Raw genomic sequence first — 25,681 nt, forward strand, 5'->3', positions numbered from 1 at the left:
CTAGGAGCGATGCGCTGCTACAACACGGTGAGGCTAAAGCTGATCCCCAACAAGGAGGCTGCTGAGGACGGAGCCACCAATCGCCAAGTAGCAGCAACAGCAACCATAACCGCCAGACCAGAAACCATGGCCCGCCTGGAATTCAGCAGGAACTGCCTGGTGAAACCCCAGGGGTCACAGGAATCATTTGAAGCCAGTTTCAAGACCCCCCAGTCACTAGAACAGTTTTGGTAAAAATTCAGAAATTATAAAGATTCAGCCTCATTTAACAGAATCAGAGCCTACCTCCTTTCCGACACAGAATCCAAGATAGTTACAGTACGGTTAACAATGAATGCATCCAGGCCTATGACACGCATGTTTGGTTAAGCAGGTTCGCCATCCTCAAGTCAGTGGCAAGGAGGGTCCTGGACTGGGGCACAAAAATGGCTGGTCTAGTTAAGACCACACCCAACCTGAGTGGGCAGAGTCCAACACCTCCCAAGCACCATCACGCTGGGGAACAACAGAGTCTCCGTCCACTACTACGGCATGACCAAACTGTGCAGGAACTGGACCATCTGGCCGAGGCCTGCACAGCCATCATCTGCAAGATCTGTAAAGACAAGCATCCCAACTCAGACTGTACCTCCACACGCCGCTGCAACCTGTGCGGGATAGGCGGCCACCTACTTCAGAACCTGCCCTAGTTCCTATGCCGGCAGAGCAAGGGACAGCGCCACCAACCCTAACCCAAATCCCAACCCCACCAACCCACTCCGCCAGACAACAAAGATCCAGAACCAGACCTTTCCACAGGTAATGCCCAACCCACTTCCCAATATGTCCCACTCCACCCAAGACCTTCCAGAAACAGCCCCTACCCCTGCCGGCCCCTCTATCTCTGCCCCATCCCAACAAATCCCTGCCTAGCCACCTCCATCCCCATTAAACCCCAGGTCAAAAATGACCAAATGATAACTCCTCCCCCTGCTTCTTAATGGCCCAGATCCATCCTCCTTAGCCCTCCCTACCCATAATCCCGCACAGCAGCAAGCTAGCCTCAGCCCAGACCCCACGAACCCTCCAAACCGTCTTCACCCCTACCAGCACCCTCAATTCTATCACCAAGTCAGTACAGGGGGCCACGAGGTAATCAGTGGGGAGGCACGCCAAGACCTGTGAACAGCCAAGAACCACCCAACAACACAAACGACCCCGTAGAGACCCCTCACCCACCTCTGCAATGAAATGATCAAACATAGACCTGGTTCAGACTAAAGATCACACCTTCAAGTGTGGATCCATATAGACACGGGCCCAGTGTTTAACACTGAAGAATTTGCTGTGTATGATTGACTCAGCTCTCTGGCCTGTTGGTTTTCTTCTATAGTGTGTGATATGCGTGACTTCAGTTGTTTACAGGGCTGTAATCGAGGCTGACATGACAGAACTGACAGCTCTGGTCTGGTCTTGAAAGATAATGAGATATCTGGCAAGACCACATGGCCTCCCACACACACACACACACACACACACACACACACACACACACACACACACACACACACACACACACACACACACACACACACACACACACACACACACACACACACACACACACACACACACACACACACACACACACACACACACACACTTAGCAGATAAATGCCATGCTAGCAAACAGATGTGTGTGTTTGCTTGTGTTTGTAACTCACCTGACACCTTCGTTGAGGACATAGAGTTCATTGTCAGCCAGACCTTTCTTCTGGAAGACGGCAATGACAGCATTGTGGATGCTAGTGGATACAGACACAAACATCAACATGTACCACTCAGATTCCATTTACCCATGAAAATATATTTAATATTAATCTCAAGCACAGACTACATGCATGGTCAGGCTGCAGCATACCTGTTCCAGGTAGAGTTGGCCCCAGCCCTCTTCTGTTTCTCTCCTCTCTCCTCCGGTGATCCCTTCTCACTCTTTCCTAGCTCACTAAGACTGGGAGAGCTCATCAACTTCAGCCTGTGTAGAGTTCTCATGATGGAAGAGAGCGAGGGAGAGAGAGAAGGACAGCAGACTAAGCATTGAGCTACAGCAAAGACTAGAAACTGAACAAGAAGTAGATCATTCAAATAGGGGAATAGAGAGAGGGGCGGGGGTGTGAAGAGAAGCGAAGAGTATGAACCAAGAGTGTAAAGTGAAAGACGGAAGAGAGACTGTGCATCTGGCCGAGGCAGAGACCAGAGCAGAAGACTCAATGTGACACTGAGGAGAAGAGAGAGAGGGGTGAGGGGAGGAGGAAGAAGGAGGGGCCATGGTCTGTGACTATTGCTTATTGTCTGAGGTCTCAGGAGAAAAAAAACAATACCATTTCCTTGCTCTACCCCTCCCCTGGCTGAAGCGGAATTAGTGGAATGGTATCAAATACATCAAACACATGGTTTATTATGAGCTGTCCTCCCCTCAGCAGCCTCCACTGATACACACATACATGCAGACATACAAATACAATCAATTCATTCACAGCACAAAATCAAATGTGTATGGGACCGCAGAGAAAGGGAACTAATAAAAAAAAAATTGCTGTTTACCTGACAGCGACACCATGAGCTTAACAGGAAGACGTCTAGCTCTTTGACAACAAAAACAGGGACCGGAAACAGTGACACAATAAGGCACAATGAGAGACGGTTTCCTGCATGGTAGGGGATGTATCGCGGGTCAAAAGATGCAACGAGACAAGCTAGGATAAAGGAAGTAGCCTCGCTAGGCTTCTAGGCTCTCCTGTTAGAAACACAAGACAGTTTGAGGTTAACAACAGATCTTGGATCAGATTACCCAACCCCCAATCGTAACCTTAAGCGGTCGTAGGATGAAAACGATCTGACCCTGTATCATTGGTTATGAGCAACATGGCCGGGAATGAGACGAGAAAGCAATGCTCTGATGGGAGAAAGACTAAAAAGACAGAAGTGGAAATTACCGCACAGAAAATAGATAAAATACAGTGGTATGATTAGTGAGGGCAGTTAAAGGGTTGAAGTCTTGTTGGTTAGAAGGTTAGAGGTTGTCTGATTGGTGAAACGGATTGAAAATGTGTATTCTGATCAGTGGAGGGGTTAAAGTACAGTGTGAATAAATGCTTGTGTTTCTGGTCAAACCCACATAGTCCAGGAGAAGTCTGCTGACACCAGACCACTGAACAATAGACCTTTTCAACACCCCACTCCCACTCTCACAGACACAGGAACACACACAGGCATGGAGTACGCATAGGCATTTGGATAGACATAGAAACAAGCTCATACACACCAGCATGCACACACACACACGTGCACACAAGCACACACACACTCAAACACAAACACTACACACACAGGGTGTAACCACATTTTCTGTGCTGTTCTGATCTCTCTCTCTGTGTGTTTCACTATACCTCACCCACAAAACCCCACACTCAGTCTCTTCTTTTGATTACTCCCTTTAGCCATTCCTGCAGAACTTTTCAGTAATAACTGATGAAACAGCTCAGCAATGTTGCGTAAGGCCAGCAAAATGTTACACACAGTCAATGAGTCAAAGTTCAAATACCCATTAGCCAATAGGCCAGATGTGTTGCACACTTATACAATCCTTAGAGGGAGTAGGGACAGGTGGGTAAGGATTGGATAACTATAAGCAATATGCTCAAATCTTACCCGTTGACATGCAAACTGGAGTTTCTGCCCTATCGCTTACACCCATCTTTTTTGATTTCCAGTTATTGCATGTTAGGTGTACCATTGAGATGGCAGGGCAACTCTCCGTAGTATCATCTGCCATCCACTACATAAGGAATCGGGCTTGGGGTTGATTTCAGACTGGCTATAGTTTTATGACCACCCTGAATGTTAATCCTTGGAGTTGATCCTCACCTCCTGATTGGATGATCGCTATTGTCCACATCATGGCTTGGGGGCGGGGCTGAGAAGGTGGTGAAGTTGAGTGACAGGGGCCGGGGGGAGGGGCGAGAGCCGTGCCGCCGACGGAGTCCATCCAACATCTGTCAAAGGAAACATTGAGAAAACAACAACATAAAAATTAACCAACAAGAAACTTCAAGAAACCCTTGACTCGCCAGGGTCTTTCTATTCAGGGTGGGGTCAGGGTGCAAAGAGACAAAGCATGCTCAGAAAGAACCATATTATACAGAACAGGCAGTCCTCTTCATCATATAGAATAAGGAATTGATTGTGTCTGTCAACTTAATATTCTATAGATTATTATTATTATTGTCACAGCAGCTAGCCAACCAAGAAACATTCAACACACGGAAAGAGAGAGAGTAGTCAAAACCACAATGAACTCTGAACGGCCTCTCGATACTGTTGAAGTAGCAGCCTATCATTTGAGACGTGTAACAACAGTGGAATTTTGAAATCAAAAGGGTGTGTAAGGCTTACTCAATACTCATACAAACTCATTCAGTCTACACACACAGAGATGCATTCAGGCACAAACACACGCAAACACACATACACACAAGGCCAGTTCCAGGCATAAGCGGTCGCAAAATGGGTAGGTTTGCAGGAAATTAGCTGTAACATTGCACAATACTTTTCTCCGCCCATGGCAGAACGTGTAGAATTGCAAGATTTAAAAAAAAGTCCTCTCCACCATCAAGAGGGGGCCACAATTTGGCTGTAAAAAAATACAAAATAAATACCATTGCTAAATAATTTATGGAAATACTTGTAGATGTACATACATTTGACCTCATGCTTATTGGTCTATAGGTTAATTTGCATAATTTTGTGGAAGTCATTTATTTATTTATTTTTTTCACCTTTATTTAACCAGGTAGGCTAGTTGAGAACAAGTTCTCATTTACAACTGCGACCTGGCCAAGATAACGCAAAGCAGTGTGACACAAACAACAACACAGAGTTACACATGGAATAAACAAATATACAGTCAATAATACAATAGAGAAAGTCTATATACAGTGTGTGCAAATGAGGTAGGATAAGGGGGGGTGAGGCAATAAATAGGCCATAGGGGTGAAATTATTACAGTATGGCAAATTAAACACTGTGGTGATAGATGTGCAGAAGATGAGTGTGCAAGTAGTGGTGCAAAGGAGCAAATAAAATCAAATAAATAACAATATGGTGATGAGGTATCTGTATGGGCTATTTACATTTATTGGCTATGTACATGTGCTATGATCTGTGAGCTAGTGAGGGAGATATGAGTCTCCAGCTTCAGTGATTTTTGCAGTTTGTTCCAGTCATTTGCAGCAGAGAATTGGAAGGAAAGGTGGCCGAAGGAGGAATTGGCTTTGGGGGTGACAAGTGAAATATACCTGCTGGAGCGCGTGCTGCGGGTGGGTGCTGCTATGGTGACCAGTGAGCTGAGATAAGGCGGGCCTTTACCTAGCAACAATTTATAGATGACCTGGAGCCAGTGTGGTAGCCAGGTGGAAAGCATGGCCAGCCGTAGAAAAATGCTTTTTGAAATTCTCAATTATCGTAGATTTATCGATGGTGACAGTGTTTCCTAGCCTCAGTGCAGTGGGCAGCTGGGAGGTGCTCATATTCTCTATGGACTTTACAGTGTCCCAGAACTTTTTGGAGTTTGTGCTACAGGATGCAAATTTCTGTTTGAAAAAGCTAGCCTTTGCTTTCCTGCCTTTGTATTGGTTCCTAACTTCCCTATTCGATGCTCATGTAGTACGCCACAGGATGTTTTTGTGCTGGTTAAGGGCAGTCAGGTCTGGAGTGAAGCAAGGGCTATATCTGTTGCTGGTTCAACATTTTTTGAATGGGGCCATGCTTATTTAAGATGGTGAGGAAGACACTTTTAAAGAACAACCAGGCATCCTCTACTGACGGGATGAGGTCAATATCCTTCCAGGATACCTGGGCCTGGTCGATTAGAAAGGCCTGCTCGCTGAAGTGTCTTAGGGAGCGTTTGACAGTGATGAGGGGTGGTCGTTTGACCATAGACCCATTACAGACACAAGCAATGAGGCAGTGATCGCTGAGATCTTGGTTGAAGACAGCAGAGGTGTATTTGGAGGCCATGTTGGTTAGGATAATATCTATGAGGGTGCCCGTGTATACGGATTTGGGGTTGTACCTGGTGGGTTCATTGATAGTTTGTGTGAGATTGAGAGCATCGAGCTTAGATTGTAGGATGGCCGGGGTGTTAAGCATGTCCCAGTTTAGGTCACCCAACAAGCATGAGCTCAGAAGATAGATGGGGGGCAATCAATTCATTGTCAAGGGCACAGCTGGGTGCATAAGGTGGTCTAAAGCAAGCGGCTACGGTAAGAAACTTGTTTCCGGAGAAGTGGATTTTAAAAAGTAGAAGCTCAAATTGTTTGGGCACAGACCTGGATAGTAAGACAGAACTCTGCAGGCTATCCCTGCAAATTTCTTGTCGGAAAATGTTATAGTTAGGGATTGAAATGTCAGGGTTTTTGGTGGTCTTCCTAAGCCAGGATTCAGGCTTGTGTAGCCTATTGATCATATTAGTCCATTGAATGGCTTCAGGCAGCTAGTGGGCCGGGGCCAGCAAGCTAACAGAAGGGCCTTTGAGGGACGTTGCAACGGAAGAAAGTCTGTTGTGGCCCCCTCGTGCTGTTACGTCGGCAGACGGATCAGCATGGCTCCGTTCATCACTTCCGGATTGGAGTGAGCGGTCGCATTCGCACTTCGGTCCGCAGGTAGAATTACTTTTCATTACTTTTCATTACATTTCATTATAGTACAACGGTTTGATTTGTCTAATCTTAGAAATTTCTTCTTAGCTAGCTACATAGCCGTCTTTGTATCAAAGATAATTGCGTAATTATCGTATTTTGTCGTCCTAACGTAGTCTACTGCAGCTAGCCATATAGCTAACGTCCACCGTATAGCAGCACCGTAGAAACTATTACACTCAACTGAACGACTTGATTAGTGTAGTGTTGGCTAGCTACATAGTTGTCTTTGCTGTCTTCGTATCCAAGATAATTGTGTAGTTTAGAGTGTGTAGTCTTAGAGTGATTATCTTAATTTACCGAGGTTAGCTAGCCAGCTATTTGTCGTCCTTAACGTAGGAGACACTGCTAGCTAGCTAACAGCTAACAGCTAGCCAACAACAACCCGGTCGCATTCCGCTTCGCTCCACAGGTAGTATCACATTTTCATTTCATTTCATTACAGCACAACGGTTTGATTTGCTTGATCGTAGCTAGCTACATAGCTAGCTACATAGCCGTCCTTGTATCAAAGATAATTGTGTAGTCTAGAGCGATTTTCTAGGTTCGCTAGCCAGCTATTGTCGTTCTTTTAACGCAACGTAACGTAATCAACACTGCTAGCTAGCCAGGTAGCCCCGAATAGTAGCACTGTAGAAACTATTACACTCAACGGAACGACTTGATTAGTGTAGTGTCAACAACGCAGCCACTGCCAGCTAGCCTACTTCAGCAGTACTGTATCATTTTAATCATTTTAGTCAATAAGATTCTTGCTACGTAAGCTTAACTTTCTGAACATTCGAGACGTGTAGTCCACTTGTCATTCAATCTCCTTGCATTAGCGTAGCCTCTTCTGTAGCCTGTCAACTATGTGTCTGTCTATCCCTGTTCTCTCCTCTCTGCACAGACCATACAAACGCTCCACACCGCGTGGCTGCGGCCACCCTAATCTGGTGGTCCCAGCGCGCACGACCCACGTGGAGTTCCAGGTTTCCGGTAGCCTCTGGAACTGCCGATCTGCGGCCAACAAGGCAGAGTTCATCTCAGCCTATGCCTCCCTCCAGTCCCTCGACTTCTTGGCACTGACGGAAACATGGATCACCACAGATAACACTGCTACTCCTACTGCTCTCTCCTCGTCCGCCCACGTGTTCTCGCAAACCCGAGAGCTTCTGGTCAGCGGGGTGGTGGCACCGGGATCCTCATCTCTCCCAAGTGGTCATTCTCTCTTTCTCCCCTTACCCATCTGTCTATCGCCTCCTTTGAATTCCATGCTGTCACAGTTACCAGCCCTTTCAAGCTTAACATCCTTATCATTTATCGCCCTCCAGGTTCCCTCGGAGAGTTCATCAATGATCTTGATGCCTTGATAAGCTCCTTTCCTGAGGACGGCTCACCTCTCACAGTTCTGGGCGACTTTAACCTCCCCACGTCTACCTTTGACTCATTCCTCTCTGCCTCCTTCTTTACACTCCTCTCCTCTTTTGACCTCACCCCCTCACCTTCCCCCCCTACTCACAAGGCAGGCAATACGCTCGACCTCATCTTTACTAGATGCTGTTCTTCCACTAACCCCATTGCAACTCCCCTCCAAGTCTCCGACCACTACCTTGTATCCTTTTCCCTCTCGCTCTCATCCAACACTTCCCACACTGCCCCTACTCGGATGGTATCGCGCCGTCCCAACCTTCGCTCTCTCTCCCCCGCTACTCTCTCCTCTTCCATCCTATCATCTCTTCCCTCTGCTCAAACCTTCTCCAACCTATCTCCTGATTCTGCCTCCTCAACCCTCCTCTCCTCCCTTTCTGCATCCTTTGACTCTCTATGTCCCCTATCCTCCAGGCCGGCTCGGTCCTCCCCCTCCCGCTCCGTGGCTCGACGACTCATTGCGAGCTCACAGAACAGGGCTCCGGGCAGCCGAGCGGAAATGGAGGAAAACTCGCCTCCCTGCGGACCTGGCATCCTTTCACTCCCTCCTCTCTACATTTTCCTCCTCTGTCTCTGCTGCTAAAGCCACTTTCTACCACTCTAAATTCCAAGCATCTGCCTCTAACCCTAGGAAGCTCTTTGCCACCTTCTCCTCCCTCCTGAATCCTCCTCCCCCCTCCTCCCTCTCTGCAGATGACTTCGTCAACCATTTTGAAAAGAAGGTCGACGACATCCGATCCTCGTTTGCTAAGTCAAACGACACCGCTGGTTCTGCTCACACTGCCCTACCCTGTGCTCTGACCTCTTTCTCCCCTCTCTTTCCAGATGAAATCTCGCATCTTGTGACGGCCGGCCGCCCAACAACCTGCCCGCTTGACCCTATCCCCTCCTCTCTTCTCCAGACCATTTCCGGAGACCTTCTCCCTTACCTCACCTCGCTCATCAACTCATCCCTGACCGCTGGATACGTCCCTTCCGTCCTCAAGAGAGCGAGAGTTGCACCCCTTCTGAAAAAACCTACACTCGATCCCTCCGATGTCAACAACTACAGACCAGTATCCCTTCTTTCTTTTCTCTCCAAAACTCTTGAACGTGCCGTCCTTGGCCAGCTCTACCGCTATCTCTCTCAGAATGACCTTCTTGATCCAAATCAGTCAGGTTTCAAGACTAGTCATTCAACTGAGACTGCTCTTCTCTGCATCACGGAGGCGCTCCGCACTGCTAAAGCTAACTCTCTCTCCTCTGCTCTCATCCTTCTAGACCTATCGGCTGCCTTCGATACTGTGAACCATCAGATCCTCCTCTCCACCCTCTCCGAGTTGGGCATCTCCGGCGCGGCCCACGCTTGGATTGCGTCCTACCTGACAGGTCGCTCCTACCAGGTGGCGTGGCGAGAATCTGTCTCCTCACCACGCGCTCTCACCACTGGTGTCCCCCAGGGCTCTGTTCTAGGCCCTCTCCTATTCTCGCTATACACCAAGTCACTTGGCTCTGTCATAACCTCACATGGTCTCTCCTATCATTGCTATGCAGACGACACACAATTAATCTTCTCCTTTCCCCCTTCTGATGACCAGGTGGCGAATCGCATCTCTGCATGTCTGGCAGACATATCAGTGTGGATGACGGATCACCACCTCAAGCTGAACCTCGGCAAGACGGAGCTGCTCTTCCTCCCGGGGAAGGACTGCCCGTTCCATGATCTCGCCATCACGGTTGACAACTCCATTGTGTCCTCCTCCCAGAGCGCTAAGAACCTTGGCGTGATCCTGGACAACACCCTGTCGTTCTCAACTAACATCAAGGTGGTGGCCCATTCCTGTAGGTTCATGCTCTACAACATCCGCAGAGTACGACCCTGCCTCACACAGGAAGCGGTGCAGGTCCTAATCCAGGCACTTGTCATCTCCCGTCTGGATTACTGCAACTCGCTGTTGGCTGGGCTCCCTGCCTGTGCCATTAAACCCCTACAACTCATCCAGAACGCCGCAGCCCGTCTGGTGTTCAACCTTCCCAAGTTCTCTCACGTCACCCCGCTCCTCCGCTCTCTCCACTGGCTTCCAGTTGAAGCTCGCATCCGCTACAAGACCATGGTGCTTGCCTACGGAGCTGTGAGGGGAACGGCACCTCAGTACCTCCAGGCTCTGATCAGGCCCTACACCCAAACAAGGGCACTGCGTTCATCCACCTCTGGCCTGCTCGCCTCCCTACCACTGAGGAAGTACAGTTCCCGCTCAGCCCAGTCAAAACTGTTCGCTGCTCTGGCCCCCCAATGGTGGAACAAACTCCCTCACGACGCCAGGACAGCGGAGTCAATCACCACCTTCCGGAGACACCTGAAACCCCACCTCTTTAAGGAATACCTAGGATAGGATAAGTAATCCTTCTCACCCCCCCCCCCCCTAAAAGATTTAGATGCACTATTGTAAAGTGGCTGTTCCACTGGATGTCATAAGGTGAATGCACCAATTTGTAAGTCGCTCTGGATAAGAGCGTCTGCTAAATGACTTAAATGTAATGTAATGTAAATGTCTCTGTGTGGTAAACCAGGCCAATTGGCAAAATAGGTATAGTGGGCAAAGAATTTTTCCGATGGGCCTCTTAAGCTAACAGTCCGATGCGCTCTAGACAGCTAGCTGGCCGCGGCAAGCAGGCTAGCGGATGTGCATTCAGGGGACGTCACAATGGAGGAGCCAGTTGAGAAACCCCCTCGGGTGAATCAAGTCGGTAGTCCAGTCATGATGGGTCGGTAGGGGTCCAGGCCAATCGGCAAACTAGGTATTGAAGCCCAAGGAGTGGCTGATGGACCTCTTCGGCTAGCTGGGAGATGGGCCTAGCAAGGCTAGCTCCAGGCTAAATGCTTGTTGCTTCGGGACAGAGATGTGAGCCAGGAGTAGCCACTCGGATGGCAGCTAGCTAGTTGTGATGATCCAGGTGAAAAAAAAGGTGCAGAGCTTGCGGTAGGAATCCAGGGATATGGAGACAAATAAGTACGATGTGCTCTGGTTTGAGTCGCGCTGTGAAGACTGGCGAGAGTTGTCTGGGCTAAAGGTAGCTAATGACTGCTAGCATTGGCTAGCTGACTTCTGTTGGGGATTCCGGTTCAGAGGACGGATCAGCAGGGCTCCTTGTGGTAAACCAGGCCAATTGGCAAAATAGGTATAGTGGCCAAAACATTTGTCTGAAATTTGTCCGATGAGCCTCTGAAGCTAACAGCGCTCTAGACAGCTAGCGGGCGGGCATTCAGGGGACATCGTGAAGGAGGAGCCAGTTGAAAAAAAAACCTCGGGCGGAATTACGTCAGTAGTCCATTTGTCATATGTATTTTAATTAGCCTTCATGTATCTTACTTATCCAACACAACTATTACACACACAGCATACACATTATATTTTGATTAGTATTTCTACTGCAGCTGGTTGCTGCTGGAGTAAATAATTTCTCAACTGATAATTTAATGCTCGCCTCCGATTCACCATTTAGGTGAAGGCAACAGACTATCAGTGCATTAACATGTGAGCTGGAGGCATACTTAATTGTTTGAAACCGGCAAATTTTACTTCATATTATGAGGCATGTCTACTTACCTTGCTTCAAAGTAGCCTATAGGCATAATCCGACGATGGAGGCAATTATTTTATAAATAGCCTACTTCATAGGCAGCATCTGTGTTTCAAGTTTGTGGAAGCTTACAATTTATCCTACAATTTTACCTATCTGCGTACTAGTAATGATTGAATATGCACATTTTCGTGGAACAGTTTCATTTCAATGATAATGTTTTAATTTCTACAAATCCCTGTCACTTAGTTAATCATACAAATCTACATTAAAGTGATAAAAATCATCTAAATTCAACAAATGCGAGACCACCAGCCTATATAGACACATTGATACACCTTGTAGGTGTATCCTAGTCATATCAGCAACTCATTCTTGCGGTTGTATCTTTAGATTCCTCTTCTTTCTAAGTTTCTAATGGAGATTTTCATCTCTGTCAAATACAGAACCGCTCTCATTTTGGCAAATGTTTGAAAATTAAGTTTTATTGGCTGCTTCATTACAGGAATTGCATATTCTGTTAAGATGAATTACCATAATCTAAATGTGATTTCTGTCATTCAAAGCACCGTGGATGGACGCCCTAATCGGTTATGTACCCAATGCATATGGGTCCGGTAAATCTCTCACAGAGTGCAAATTACACCATGACATTCAGGGAGTCTCTATTGAGTGCACTGCTTGAACACATTTTATGGGCCTAATAATAAAGACATGATTCAAATGGTAAAAATTAAATAGCTTTAATTGTGGTATGAACACAAACACTCAAGATATTTTCATCTGATTGTCAAACAAATCACTTCAAAAGTAGGCTACCTGGCACCTACTTCAAAAGTAGCTCAGGTAGTGCATGTTCATCCACACCAAAATAATACCATCACCCAAACTGCATGTATACTTGCCATTTGATCAATGGAAATAGACATCTGTTAACAACAAAAAGTGTTCCTAATGACATTCAATGTTTGTCATTGATTAGGCATACATAAATTGATGCTTCTTGCTGACAAATGTACCTTTTTCTGCAGTCTGAAAGTCGGGACACCTGAAATGGGGCTGAAAATGTCCCGGGAAAAACAGGATGGTCACCCTAACACACATGGTCAACTTACAAGACAAGGCTGCAGTGTGTATTACCAGGAACTTCAAACAGGCCTACCAGTAGCCAGTGATGTAGTGGTGAAAAAATAGGTGGTTAAACTCTGATTGCTGGTTGTGGTGAACAAAGTAATGCTCCCTATACTTTCAATGCATACTTTCCTGTGGGCCGGCTAAGGAGTATTGGTGTCTCTGAGGGGTCTTTGTCCTGGTTTGGTAACTACCTCTCTCAAAGAGTGCAGTGTATAAATTCAGAACATCTGCTGTCTCAGCCACTGCCTGTCACAAAGGGAGTACCCCAAGGCTCGATCTTAGGCCCCACGCTCTTCTCAATGTACATCAACAACATTGTTCAGGCAGTAGGAAACTCTCATCTATTTATATGCAGATGATACAATCTTGTACTTAGCTGGCCCCTCCCCAGATTTTGTGTTAAACGCTCTACAACAAAGCGTTCTTAGTGTCCAACAAGCTTTCCCTGCCCTTAACCTTGTTCTGAACACCTCCAAAACAAAGGTCATGTGGCTTGGTAAGAAGAATGCCCTTCTCCCCACAGGTGTGATTACTATCTCTGAGGGTTTAGAGCTTGAGGTAGTCACCTCATATTTGTACTTGAGAGTATGGCTAGATGGTACACTGTCCTTCTCTCAGCACATATCAAAGCTGCAGGCTAAAATTAAATCTAGACTTGGTTTCCTCTATCGTAATCGCTCCTCTTTCACCCCAGCTGCCATACTAACCCTGATTCAGATGACCATCCTACCCATGCTAGATTACGGAGACATAATTTATAGATCGGCAGGTAAGGGTGCTCTCGAGCGGCTAGATATTCTTTACCATTCGCCCATCAGATTTGCCACCAATGCTCCGTATAGAACACATCACATCACAGGACTCTATACTCTTCTGTACTGGTCTTATCTGTATACCTGTCGCAAGACCTGCTGGTTGATGCTTAATTATAAAACCCTCTTAGGCCTCGCTCCCCCTATCTGAGATATCTACTGCAGCCCTCATCCTCCACATACAACACCCATTCTGCCAGTCACATTCTGTTAAAGGTCCCCAAAGCACACACATCCCTGGGTTGCTTGTCTTTTCAATTCGCTGCAGCTAGCGACTGGAACGAGCTGCAACAAACACTCAAACTGGACAGTTTTATCTCATTCTCTTCATTCATGGACACTCTTACTGACAGTTGTGGCTGCTTTTTGTGATGTATTGTTGTCTCTACATTCTTGCTCTTTGTGCTGTTGTCTGTGCCTAATAATGTTTGTACCCTGTTTTGTGCTGCTACCATGTTGTGCTGCTGCTATGTTGTGTTGCTATCATGTTGTTGTCATGTTGTGTTGCTACCAGGCTGTGTTGTCATGTGTTGCTGCCATTGTATGTTGTTGTCTTAGGTCTCTCTTTATGTAGTGTTGTCTCTCTTTGTCGTGATGTGTGTTTTGTCCTATATTTTAATTTAATTTATTTTTAATGCCTTCTGGTAGGCCGTCATTGTAAATAAGAATTTGTTCTTAATTGACTTGCCTAGTTAAATAAAGGTTAAATAAAACAAAATAAATGCATTTTTCTGAAAAAGATGGGTAAACAGTGTTTACCCTCCACTAGGCCTACACCACTGCTGCTACCCTCTCAGCCGAGGCAATTTGACACACATGAACTCACGCTGAACAGGTAGCCTACATTCAATATAATACATGAGTTTAATCAAAACATGTTTGAATGCTTCTAACTGAAAGAGATAACTATTGGCCTACTGTCAGTAACGTACTTGTTGGATGGATCGGATGCGCATTGGTGTCTAGCTGTAGGCTAGTTGTCTAGTGATATTGTCGACCATCATCAGCTGATCCAGGAAATGAAAAAAATATTGATAAAAAATAATAAAACTAAATAAACGGTCTGCTACTTCTGGCCACAGATGTGGAAACACCAGTACCTGCGTGCACCTGAAAAACAAAGTAATGAGCGCTCTATAAACAGCTGACCGACAAAAGCCAACAATAATAAATCAACTGATAAATCTAATGTATTGGAATAAAGGCTATGTTTGTCATGTCAAACAAATGGTGAAAATTAGGAAGTACAAAGGAAAATCGATGCATAAAGGAGCTCAGATGAGGATGAAATTCAGCACTACTGAGTGGACAGCACCACCACATATAAATAAATGGCTTAAACCATGACAGAGAGGTGGGGGCATTTGTTTAATTTGGAAGCTTTTATTTTAATATTTACCACTGCATTTTAAAAATACAAAAATTGTTAAATGTAGAGACCCCCCCCAAAGCTAGACTTTTGTTGTATTTAGGGAGGCTAACGTCTCATTCAGGGGAGCTGAGCCCTCCCTTGCTCCCCCGTAATATGCACCCTGCATGCAAACACACACACGCTCTAACAAATGAAAATACAAGGTTTAGTTTATAATCTTTTGCATGAAGGAGCATGTTCTCCAGGCAGCAGGGAAAACACAGCTCTCCTACTAAGGCAACATCCAACTCTTCCCTGACTACACTATGGAGGTATTCAAAAAGCGAGCGTAATTAAAGAAGGTTAAATCTGCCCTCTACAATGCTGAAATAAGATTCAAACTACTCTACCCGGCGAGTCTCAAAATCACCAACAAAGACCGGGACAAAACCTTCCAACCTGGCCATGACGTGGATAGATACTTCAAGGAGGAATTTTCTAGTCCTCACAGAATAAGATATGCTATTTCCTACATTTCATTAATTCCGTAACACAATGACTCAAGCCTACATGGGCTAACCTCCTTGCCTGATAATAATAATATTGAAACAGAACTTGATAAAAACTGAACTGATTATGGCAAAGCAACCCCGCTGATACAGTATCAGTCAAAAGTTTAGACACACCTACTCAATCCAGGGTTTTACTTTATTTTTAAAATATTGACATTGTAGAATAAAAGACATCAAAACTATGAAATAACACATATGGAATCATGTAGTAACCAAAAAAGTTTTAAACAAATCAAAATATATTTTATATTTGAGATTCTTCTAAGTTGCCACCCTTTGCCTTGATGACAGCTTTGCACACTCTTGGCATTCTCTCAACCAACTTCATGAGGTAGGTGCCTTGTTAAAAGTTAATTTGTGGAATTTCTTTCCTTAATGAGTTTGAGCCAATCAGTTGTGTTGTTACAAGGTAGGGGTGGTCTACAGAAGATAGCCCTATTTGGTAAAAGACCAAGTCCATACTATGGCAAGAACAGCTCAAATAAGCAAAGAGAAATGACAGTCCATCATTACTCTAAGACATGAAGGTCAGTCTATCCGGAACATTTCAAGAACTTAGAAATGTTCTTTGAGTGCAGTTGCAAAAACCATCAAGCGCTATGATGAAACTGGCACTCATGAGGACCGCCACAGGAAAGGAAGACCCAGTTACATCTGCTGCAGAGGATAAGTTCATTAGAGTTACCAGCCTCAGAAATTGCAGCCTAAATAAATGCTTCACAGAGTTCAAGTAACAGACACATCTCAACATCAACTGTTCAGAGGAGACTGTGTGAATCAAGCCTTCATGGTTGAATTGCTGCAAAGAAACCACTACTAAAGGACACCAATAAGAAGAAGAGACTTGCGTGGGCCAAGAAACACAAGCAATGGACACTAGAATGGTGGAAATGTATCCTTTGGGCTGATGAGTCCAAATTTGAGATTTTTGATTCCAACCTCCGTGTCTTTGTGAGACACAGAGTAGGTGAACGGATGATCTCTGTATGTGTGGTTCCTACCGTGAAACTGCCTGCTTTATTGTTAACTGTCTCCTGCATTCTCTCTCTTCGTGAATTAAGTAAAAATGTAACTTCTGCATTATTTAGGTGTGGTAACTTCCTTCTTGAGATATTTATTTTGGGACATATTGTATTTTGCATTTTAAATTATTATTACTATTATTTTTAATATTCATAATACATTTTGGGGGCTTTGGGGTGCCGAATAATATTGCTGGCGGCCCAGATTTGGCCCGCGGGCCGCCAGTTGGGGAGGTTACGTAGGTTATGTTCGTCATTTTCCCATGGAAATATCAAGTTCATATTCGCAAGATTGGGGAAGTAGGCTACTAAAGACATGTATACCTAAAAAAAAAGATTAAAGCAGAGACAAATGAATTAAACACAAAATATTTCCAAAGACAAATATTAAACAAAACTGTAGCACTTTAGAAGAACAAAAAGCAGTCGAGAGAGAATGCAGGAAACAGTCAACTAATAAAGCAGACAGTGGACCATTTGGTGGTGCTGAAATGTGAAGTTGCAACCGTAGCACAAACAATAGGTCTGGTGTTCTGGTGCGGAAAATATAGCTAACTTGTTATGCAAGTGGCGCACAGCAATAGATGGAAAGAAACTACACCAGCTGAGTAGTTAATTTAAACAATCATTTTTATTGGTGGAGAAATTACAAGATTATGTTATAATACTGTAATCGCATCAAATGATTGTTTTAAGCAACAGAATAGAAGGTTCTTAGAACTCTATTGTGTCTGTGTGAACTGAAAGTGGGCCTCTGGGAGATTTAATACTGACAGTTATCCCTCAGCTTCTTGATGAAATCTTACATCACCTCTGTGACAATACTGCGGCCTGGTCCCTCTGCCTGTTGTTTCTTCAGTGTGCTGAAGTGCAGTAGCCTGCCAGTCCAAGTCGAACAACTCAAGCTTCCTAGTAAAGGCCTCAAGTTTTTCCACCACGTCCACAACTGTTTTCCCTCTTCCTTGTACCTGCAGATTTAGCCCATTTAAGTGACAGAATATCACCAAAAAAAGCAACACTGGAGAGGAATTCCTATATTTCCAGAATACGAAGGTGCTCAGCTGCTGCCCTGATTTAGATTTTTCGGAGAAAATCCCCAACCTGGTCATGCAGCTCACAGAATTGCTCCAGCTCTTTTCCTTTACTCAGACAGCGCACATTGCTGTGAGCCAGGAGATCATCGTGGGTGGCCTCCTCAGATTCTGTCACAAGCTTGTGGAAAAGACGGTGTTGGGTGCTTGATGTCACCGGTGGCATCGTGGTTAGAGCGTTGGACTAGTAACTGAAAGGTTACAAGGTTGAATCCCCGAGCTGACAAGGTAAAATCTGTCGTTCTGCCCCTGAACAAGGCAGTTAACCCACTGTTCCTAGGCCGTCATTGAATAAGAATTTATTCTTAACTGACTTGCCTAGATAAATAAAGGTCAAATAAATAAAAACCCTGACAAAGTTGATTATACAGCATTACTTTATCCATCACCTATTTTAGCTTGCCGTTTAGTCTGGTATGGGGCTGTTACAGTGACCGTATTACCGCCACACCGGCAGTCGCGAGTCATGATGGCAGTCACATTCCATGTGACCATTTAGTCATGGTAACTAGGCTTCTCCAAGCTCTGATGCTGCTGATGGTCATTAGTAGCCTACCAAACTTGCTAGCTGCCTGGTACTCCGCACTCTATTGTCCCTCTAATCACTCTGACATCAATGCAAGTGTAATCAAAAATCTAATCAAACACTTCATGAGAGCCCAAGAGCTCATGTTGCGCAACATTTCTATAGGCTATGCAATTGCATGAGAAAACTGTGTGACGGCCTCTATTAAAAAGAGGAGGTTCCCAACAGCTTTCTGTAGGCTAGGCCTACTATATTTATTTCTCAACCTTCTTAATATTAAGCACATTGCAACTCTTTAAAACAGGATTATATGAAAATTAACCATGGGAAAAACGTCCTCCAATCACTATTTAAGTGCAGAGATAACATGTATTTTTCCCCTGGCCCCTGTTTCAAGACAAGTGCATGATAATGGTCCATTCTAAATTAAAACAAATTTCACACATATATTATTTTGCATATGTAAAGACAAGATTAAAATAACACCCATCTTGGGAATTTATCTTTAGACCAAGCTTAACTCGATTACCGAGAGGGCTACGGTTTGAGTATAGACCAGTACCTCATCACAGAGGGTTTGAGTAGAGACTATGCATTTCTCTTGCTGAATTCTTAACCATACCACATGGTTAAACTCTTAGACTATCTAACCGACAGAATAAGAACAAATCTTTATCATTGAATGCGAAGACCCACAACCGCCGAAACACCTATGCTATAACGACATTGCTGAATGTTACTCTGAACTATCCATTCTAACCATGGCAGAGAGAGAGAGAGAGAGAGAGAGAGAGAGAGAGAGAGAGAGAGAGAGAGAGAGAGAGAGAGAGAGAGAGAGAGAGAGAGAGAGAGAGAGAGAGAGAGAAAGAGAGAGAGAGAGAGAGAGAGAGAGAGAGAGAGAGAGAGAGAGAGAGAGAGAGAAAGAGAGAGAGAGAGAGAGAGAGAGAGAGAGAGAGAGAAAGAGAGAGAGAGAGAGAGAGAGAAAGAGAGAGAGAGAAAGAGAGAGAGAGAGAGAGAGAGAGAGAGAGAGAGAGAGAGAGAGAGAGAGAGAGTGAGAGCGGACAAACTCTCCAACAAAAACAAACTTTCCAACAGAGATCAAGACGACATACTGAGCGTAAATATCTATATTGATTGCAATTATTCCCGAATGAGTGTCACGTTCTGACCTTAGTTCTTTTGTTATGTCTTTGTTTTAGTATGGTCAGGGCATGAGTTGGGTGGGTTGTCTATGTTCCCTTTTCTATGTGGTGTTTTTGTGTTTGGCCTGGTATGGTTCTCAATCAGAGGCAGGAGTCGTTAGTTGTCTCTGATTGATAATCATACTTAGGTAACCTTTTCCCACCTGTGTGGTGGGGGTGATTGTTTTCTATTTTCCATTTCAGTGTTTGCACAATTTGGGACTGTTTCTGTTTTCATTTTGTTTCTCTTGTTCTTTTTGTATTCTGTATTCATTCTCATTAAATTACATTATGGATACATACCACGCTGCACTTTGGTCCTCCGATCCTTCCTACTACTCCTCGTCAGAGGAGGAAGAAGACCGTTGCAATGAGTGAGCGTTCATGTGCAAAGGATTAGCATTTCAATTGTTATAATTATCAACTTTGTAGTGTCTTTTATCTCAGTCGACCCCCACTTCCATTTTGTCCACCAAGCCGCGATGCCGGTTTAGCCCACTAGGGCACATCCGCTATCATTTCCATGTAACTATATCTACTGTTTGTTTATGCATTTCTGTGATTTATTTAGTTAGTAAATAAATCATTTAAGAGAATTGATGTATGGATGACTCATAGTGAAGACTGGGTTCGTGCAGATAACCAACAATTTACAACGTTTGGAATGAGACTAACGTGAGGTAAAGAATAATTCATTAATAAGAAGACTAATTGATCAGATATTAAAATATATGAAAGTTATATTAGGAAAATTATAACTTTGTAATCAAAATATCTTCCTTGGTGCCCGACTTCCTAGTTAATTACAGTTACATGATTAAGTTAGTTTAATCATGTAATAATAATTACAGAGAATTTTTGATAAAAATAAGTCTTCAGTTTAATAATGCCAAAGATACGACAGGGAAGAACATTTTCAACATAAAAATGCACCTTTATAATAAAATAATTACATGCATAATCTCATTTGTGATCACTTTTGATAATGGTATTTTCTGCTAATGGAACATTTGTGCTTATAGCCTACTGCCGAGTGCGCAGTAGGCTTAGAATGTGAAGAAATGGTTCATCAACATTTTAAGGAAAATGTTCTCATCTGTTGCATCAGGCTCATTTCTTAATAACAGGTTTTTTGATGCTAGTGGTTGTATTAATTTGGGAACTATCGCATCCCGCAACTGTCCCTCAAATATGTTTGGAATATTCATTTCTCGCACAGAATAGAATAGGTCAACTTTTGTACTATGGGTGATAGTAGATTGACATAGGCTAGTCCTTTTGCTGAAGAAAAGTAAATATGAACTGTTCTTCCAATATCTTCAATATGCGCCTCTGAATTGGATAAGGACGCACACAGTTGCGTCCCCGATGTGCCTGTCTTCACTTGTAGCCTGTGACAAAGACCCGATCACGCTGAGAGCCATATGACTGAGAGGTGCACTGGCACACATTTAACATTTAAGTCATTTAGCAGACGCTCTTATCCAGAGCGACTTACAAATTGGTGCATTCACCTTATGACATCCAGTGGAACAGCCACTTTACAATAGTGCATCTAAATCTTTTAAGGGGGGTGAGAAGGATTACTTTATCCTATCCTAGGTATTCCTTAAAGAGGTGGGGTTTCAGGTGTCTCCGGAAGGTGGTGATTGACTCCGCTGTCCTGGCGTCGTGAGGGAGTTTGTTCCACCATTGGGGGGCCAGAGCAGCGAACAGTTTTGACTGGGCTGAGCGGGAACTGTACTTCCTCAGTGGTAGGGAGGCGAGCAGGCCAGAGGTGGATGAACGCAGTGCCCTTGTTTGGGTGTAGGGCCTGATCAGAGCCTGGAGGTACTGAGGTGCCATTCCCCTCACAGCTCCGTAGGCAAGCACCATGGTCTTGTAGCGGATGCGAGCTTCAACTGGAAGCCAGTGGAGAGAGCGGAGGAGCGGGGTGACGTGAGAGAACTTGGGAAGGTTGAACACCAGACGGGCTGCGGCGTTCTGGATGAGTTGTAGGGGTTTAATGGCACAGGCAGGGAGCCCAGCCAACAGCGAGTTGCAGTAATCCAGACGGGAGATGACAAGTGCCTGGATTAGGACCTGCGCCGCTTCCTGTGTGAGGCAGGGTCGTACTCTGCGGATGTTGTAGAGCATGAACCTACAGGAACGGGCCACCGCCTTGATGTTAGTTGAGAACGACAGGGTGTTGTCCAGGATCACGCCAAGGTTCTTAGCGCTCTGGGAGGAGGACACAATGGAGTGATGGCGAGATCATGGAACGGGCAGTCCTTCCCCGGGAGGAAGAGCAGCTCCGTCTTGCCGAGGTTCAGCTTGAGGTGGTGATCCGTCATCCACACTGATATGTCTGCCAGACATGCAGAGATGCGATTCGCCACCTGGTCATCAGAAGGGGGAAAGGAGAAGATTAATTGTGTGTCGTCTGCATAGCAATGATAGGAGAGACCATGTGAGGTTATGACAGAGCCAAGTGACTTGGTGTATAGCGAGAATAGGAGAGGGCCTAGAACAGAGCCCTGGGGGACACCAGTGGTGAGAGCGCGTGGTGAGGAGACAGATTCTCGCCACGCCACCTGGTAGGAGCGACCTGTCAGGTAGGACGCAATCCAAGCGTGGGCCATGCCGGAGATGCCCAACTCGGAGAGGGTGGAGAGGAGGATCTGATGGTTCACAGTATCGAAGGCAGCCGATAGGTCTAGAAGGATGAGAGCAGAGGAGAGAGAGTTAGCTTTAGCGGTGCGGAGCGCCTCCGTGATACAGAGAAGAGCAGTCTCAGTTGAATGACTAGTCTTGAAACCTGACTGATTTGGATCAAGAAGGTCATTTTGAGAGAGATAGCGGGAGAGCTGGCCAAGGACGGCACGTTCAAGAGTTTTGGAGAGAAAAGAAAGAAGGGATACTGGTCTGTAGTTGTTGACATCGGAGGGATCGAGTGTAGGTTTTTTCAGAAGGGGTGCAACTCTCGCTCTCTTGAAGACGGAAGGTCAGGGATGAGCCAGCGGTCAGGGATGAGTTGATGAGCGAGGTGAGGTAAGGGAGAAGGTCTCCGGAAATGGTCTGGAGAAGAGAGGAGGGGATAGGGTCAAGCGGGCAGGTTGTTGGGCGGCCGGCCGTCACAAGACGCAAGATTTCATCTGGAGAGAGAGGGGAGAAAGAGGTCAGAGCACAGGGTAGGGCAGTGTGAGCAGAACCAGCGGTGTCGTTTGACTTAGCAAACGAGGATCGGATGTTGTCGACCTTCTTTTCAAAATGGTTGACGAAGTCATCTGCAGAGGGAGGAGGGAGGGGGGGAGGAGGATTCAGGAGGGAGGAGAAGGTGGCAAAGAGCTTCCTAGGGTTAGAGGCAGATGCTTGGAATTTAGAGTGGTAGAAAGTGGCTTTAGCAGCAGAGACAGAGGAGGAAAATGTAGAGAGGAGGGAGTGAAAGGATGCCAGGTCCGCAGGGAGGCGAGTTTTCCTCCATTTCCGCTCGGCTGCCCGGAGCCCTGTTCTGTGAGCTCGCAATGAGTCGTCGAGCCACGGAGCGGGAGGGGAGGACCGAGCCGGCCTGGAGGATAGGGGACATAGAGAGTCAAAGGATGCAGAAAGGGAGGAGAGGAGGGTTGAGGAGGCAGAATCAGGACATAGGTTGGAGAATGTTTGAGCAGAGGGAAGAGATGATAGGATGGAAGAGGAGAGAGTAGCGGAGGAGAGAGAGCGAAGGTTGGGACGGCGCGATACCATCCGAGTAGGGGCAGTGTGGGAAGTGTTGGATGAGAGCGAGAGGGAAAAGGATACAAGGTAGTGGTCGGAGACTTGGAGGGGAGTTGCAATGAGGTTAGTGGAAGAACAGCATCTAGTAAAGATGAGGTCGAGCGTATTGCCTGCCTTGTGAGTAGGGGGAAGGTGAGAGGGTGAGGTCAAAAGAGGAGAGGAGTGGAAAGAAGGAGGCAGAGAGGAATGAGTCAAAGGTAGACGTGGGGAGGTTAAAGTCGCCCAGAACTGTGAGAGGTGAGCCGTCCTCAGGAAAGGAGCTTATCAAGGCATCAAGCTCATTGATGAACTCTCCGAGGGAACCTGGAGGGCGATAAATGATAAGGATGTTAAGCTTGAAAGGGCTGGTAACTGTGACAGCATGGAATTCAAAGGAGGCGATAGACAGATGGGTAAGGGGAGAAAGAGAGAATGACCACTTGGGAGAGATGAGGATCCCGGTGCCACCACCCCGCTGACCAGAAGCTCTCGGGGTGTGCGAGAACACGTGGGCGGACGAAGAGAGAGCAGTAGGAGTAGCAGTGTTATCTGTGGTGATCCATGTTTCCGTCAGTGCCAAGAAGTCGAGGGACTGGAGGGAGGCATAGGCTGAGATGAACTCTGCCTTGTTGGCCGCAGATCGGCAGTTCCAGAGGCTACCGGAGACCTGGAACTCCACGTGGGTCGTGCGCACTGGGACCACCAGATTAGGGTGGCCACGCGGTGTGGAGCGTTTGTATGGTCTGTGCAGAGAGGAGAGAACAGGGATAGACAGACACATAGTTGACAGGCTACAGAAGAGGCTACGCTAATGCAAGGAGATTGGAATGACAAGTGGACTACACGTCTCGAATGTTCAGAAAGTTAAGCTTACGTAGCAAGAATCTTATTGACTAAAATGATTAAAATGATACAGTACTGCTGAAGTAGGCTAGCTGACAGTGGCTGCGTTATTGACACTACACTAATCAAGTCGTTCCGTTGAGTGTAATAGTTTCTACACACAACGTGAAGAAGGGAATTATAATTATTATATTCAGCCTAAGTACATAATGGCCAATGTCCGCAAAAGGCATGGATTGTTTTAGGGGGATTATGGACTCACAAAGGGGATGCAGCCGGGAAATTTTAGGCATTAGCTTGCAGTTAACACTTGCATCGGGCCTCTGTCTGGGGCGGAAAGGCCCCCCTTGGGTTGTGCCATGGCGGAGATCTTTGTGGGCTATACTCGGCCTTGTCTCAGGATGGTAAGTTGGTGGTTGAAGATATCCCTCTAGTGGTGTGGGGGCTGTGCTTTGGCAAAGTGGGTGGGGTTATATCCTTCCTGTTTGGCCCTGTCCGGGGCCACAGTGTCTCCTGACCCCTCCTGTCTCAGCCTCCAGTATGTATGCTGCAGTAGTTTATGTGTCGGGGGGCTAGGGTCAGTTTGTTATATCTGGAGTACTTCTCCTGTCCTATTCGGTGTCCTGTGTGAATTTAAGTGTGCTCTCTCTAATTCTCTCTTTCTTTCTTTCTTTCTCTCTCTCGGAGGACCTGAGCCCTCGGACCATGCCTCAGGACTACCTGACATGATGACTCCTTGCTGTCCCCAGTCCACCTGGCCGTGCTGCTGCTTCAGTTTCAACTGTTCTGCCTTATTATTATTGGACCATGCTGGTCATTTATGAACATTTGAACATCTTGGCCATGTTCTGTTATAATCTCCACCTGGCCACCCCACATAGCCTGGTTCCTCTCTAGGTTTCTTCCTAGGTTTTGGCCTTTCTAGGGAGTTTTGTCCTAGCCACCGTGCTTCTACACCTGCATTGCTTGCTGTTTGGGGTTTTAGGCTGGGTTTCTGTACAGCACTTTGAGATATCAGCTGATATACGAAGGGCTATATAAATACATTTGATTTGATTTGATTTTGATTTGAAAGTCTCATGCTTTCTTGTCTCAAAAGTGGTTGAAAGTTTGCTACTGTATGCATTTCTCTAGTGCATCAATATGTGTGGTGTGTCGTGCTTGGCGAACGAGACAAATTATGGTGCGTGAAAAAAAACTTAAACAGTGCATTTGAAAGTATTCAGACCCTTTCCATTTTTCCACATTTTGTTAAGTTACATTTTATTCCAAAATTATTATTTTTTAAATCATCACCATCAATCTACACAAAATACCCAATAATGACAAACCGAAAATAAAAATCTGAAATACCTTATTTACTTAAGTATTCAGACCCTTTCATATGAGACTTGAAATTGAGCTCAGGTGCATCCTGTTTCCATTGATAATCCTTGAGATATTTCTATTTGATTGGAGTTCACCTGTGGTAAATTCAATTGATTTGACATGATTTGGAAAGGCACACACCTGTCTATATAAGGTCCCACAGTTGACAGTGCATGTCAAAGCAAAAACCAAGTTATGAGGTCAAAGGAATTGTCCTGTAGAGGATTGTGTCGAGGCACAGATCTGGGGAAAGGTACCAAAAAATGTCTGCAGCATTGAAGTCTCCAAGAACACAGTGGCGTCCATCATTCTTAAATGGAAGAAGTTTGGAGCCACCAAGA

At 45.6% G+C, this 25,681-nt stretch overlaps 1 pseudogene across 1 annotated transcript in view; it reads right to left on the minus strand.

The window, feature by feature from the left end:
- The window catches only part of LOC118395734 (proline-rich protein 5-like), a 61,547-nt pseudogene that overhangs the window by 21,729 nt on the left and 14,137 nt on the right, over positions 1-25,681 (minus strand). The window contains exons 2-4 of the transcript XR_008066481.1: positions 3,907-4,034; positions 1,901-2,026; positions 1,704-1,784 (exon numbers count right to left, since the gene is read on the minus strand). The product of XR_008066481.1 is annotated as a proline-rich protein 5-like (transcript). The remainder of the gene's footprint in view (positions 1-1,703; positions 1,785-1,900; positions 2,027-3,906; positions 4,035-25,681) is intronic.

Source organism: Oncorhynchus keta, chromosome 17, assembly GCF_023373465.1.
Source record: "Oncorhynchus keta strain PuntledgeMale-10-30-2019 chromosome 17, Oket_V2, whole genome shotgun sequence".
NCBI classification, from domain to species: Eukaryota; Metazoa; Chordata; class Actinopteri; order Salmoniformes; family Salmonidae; genus Oncorhynchus; species Oncorhynchus keta.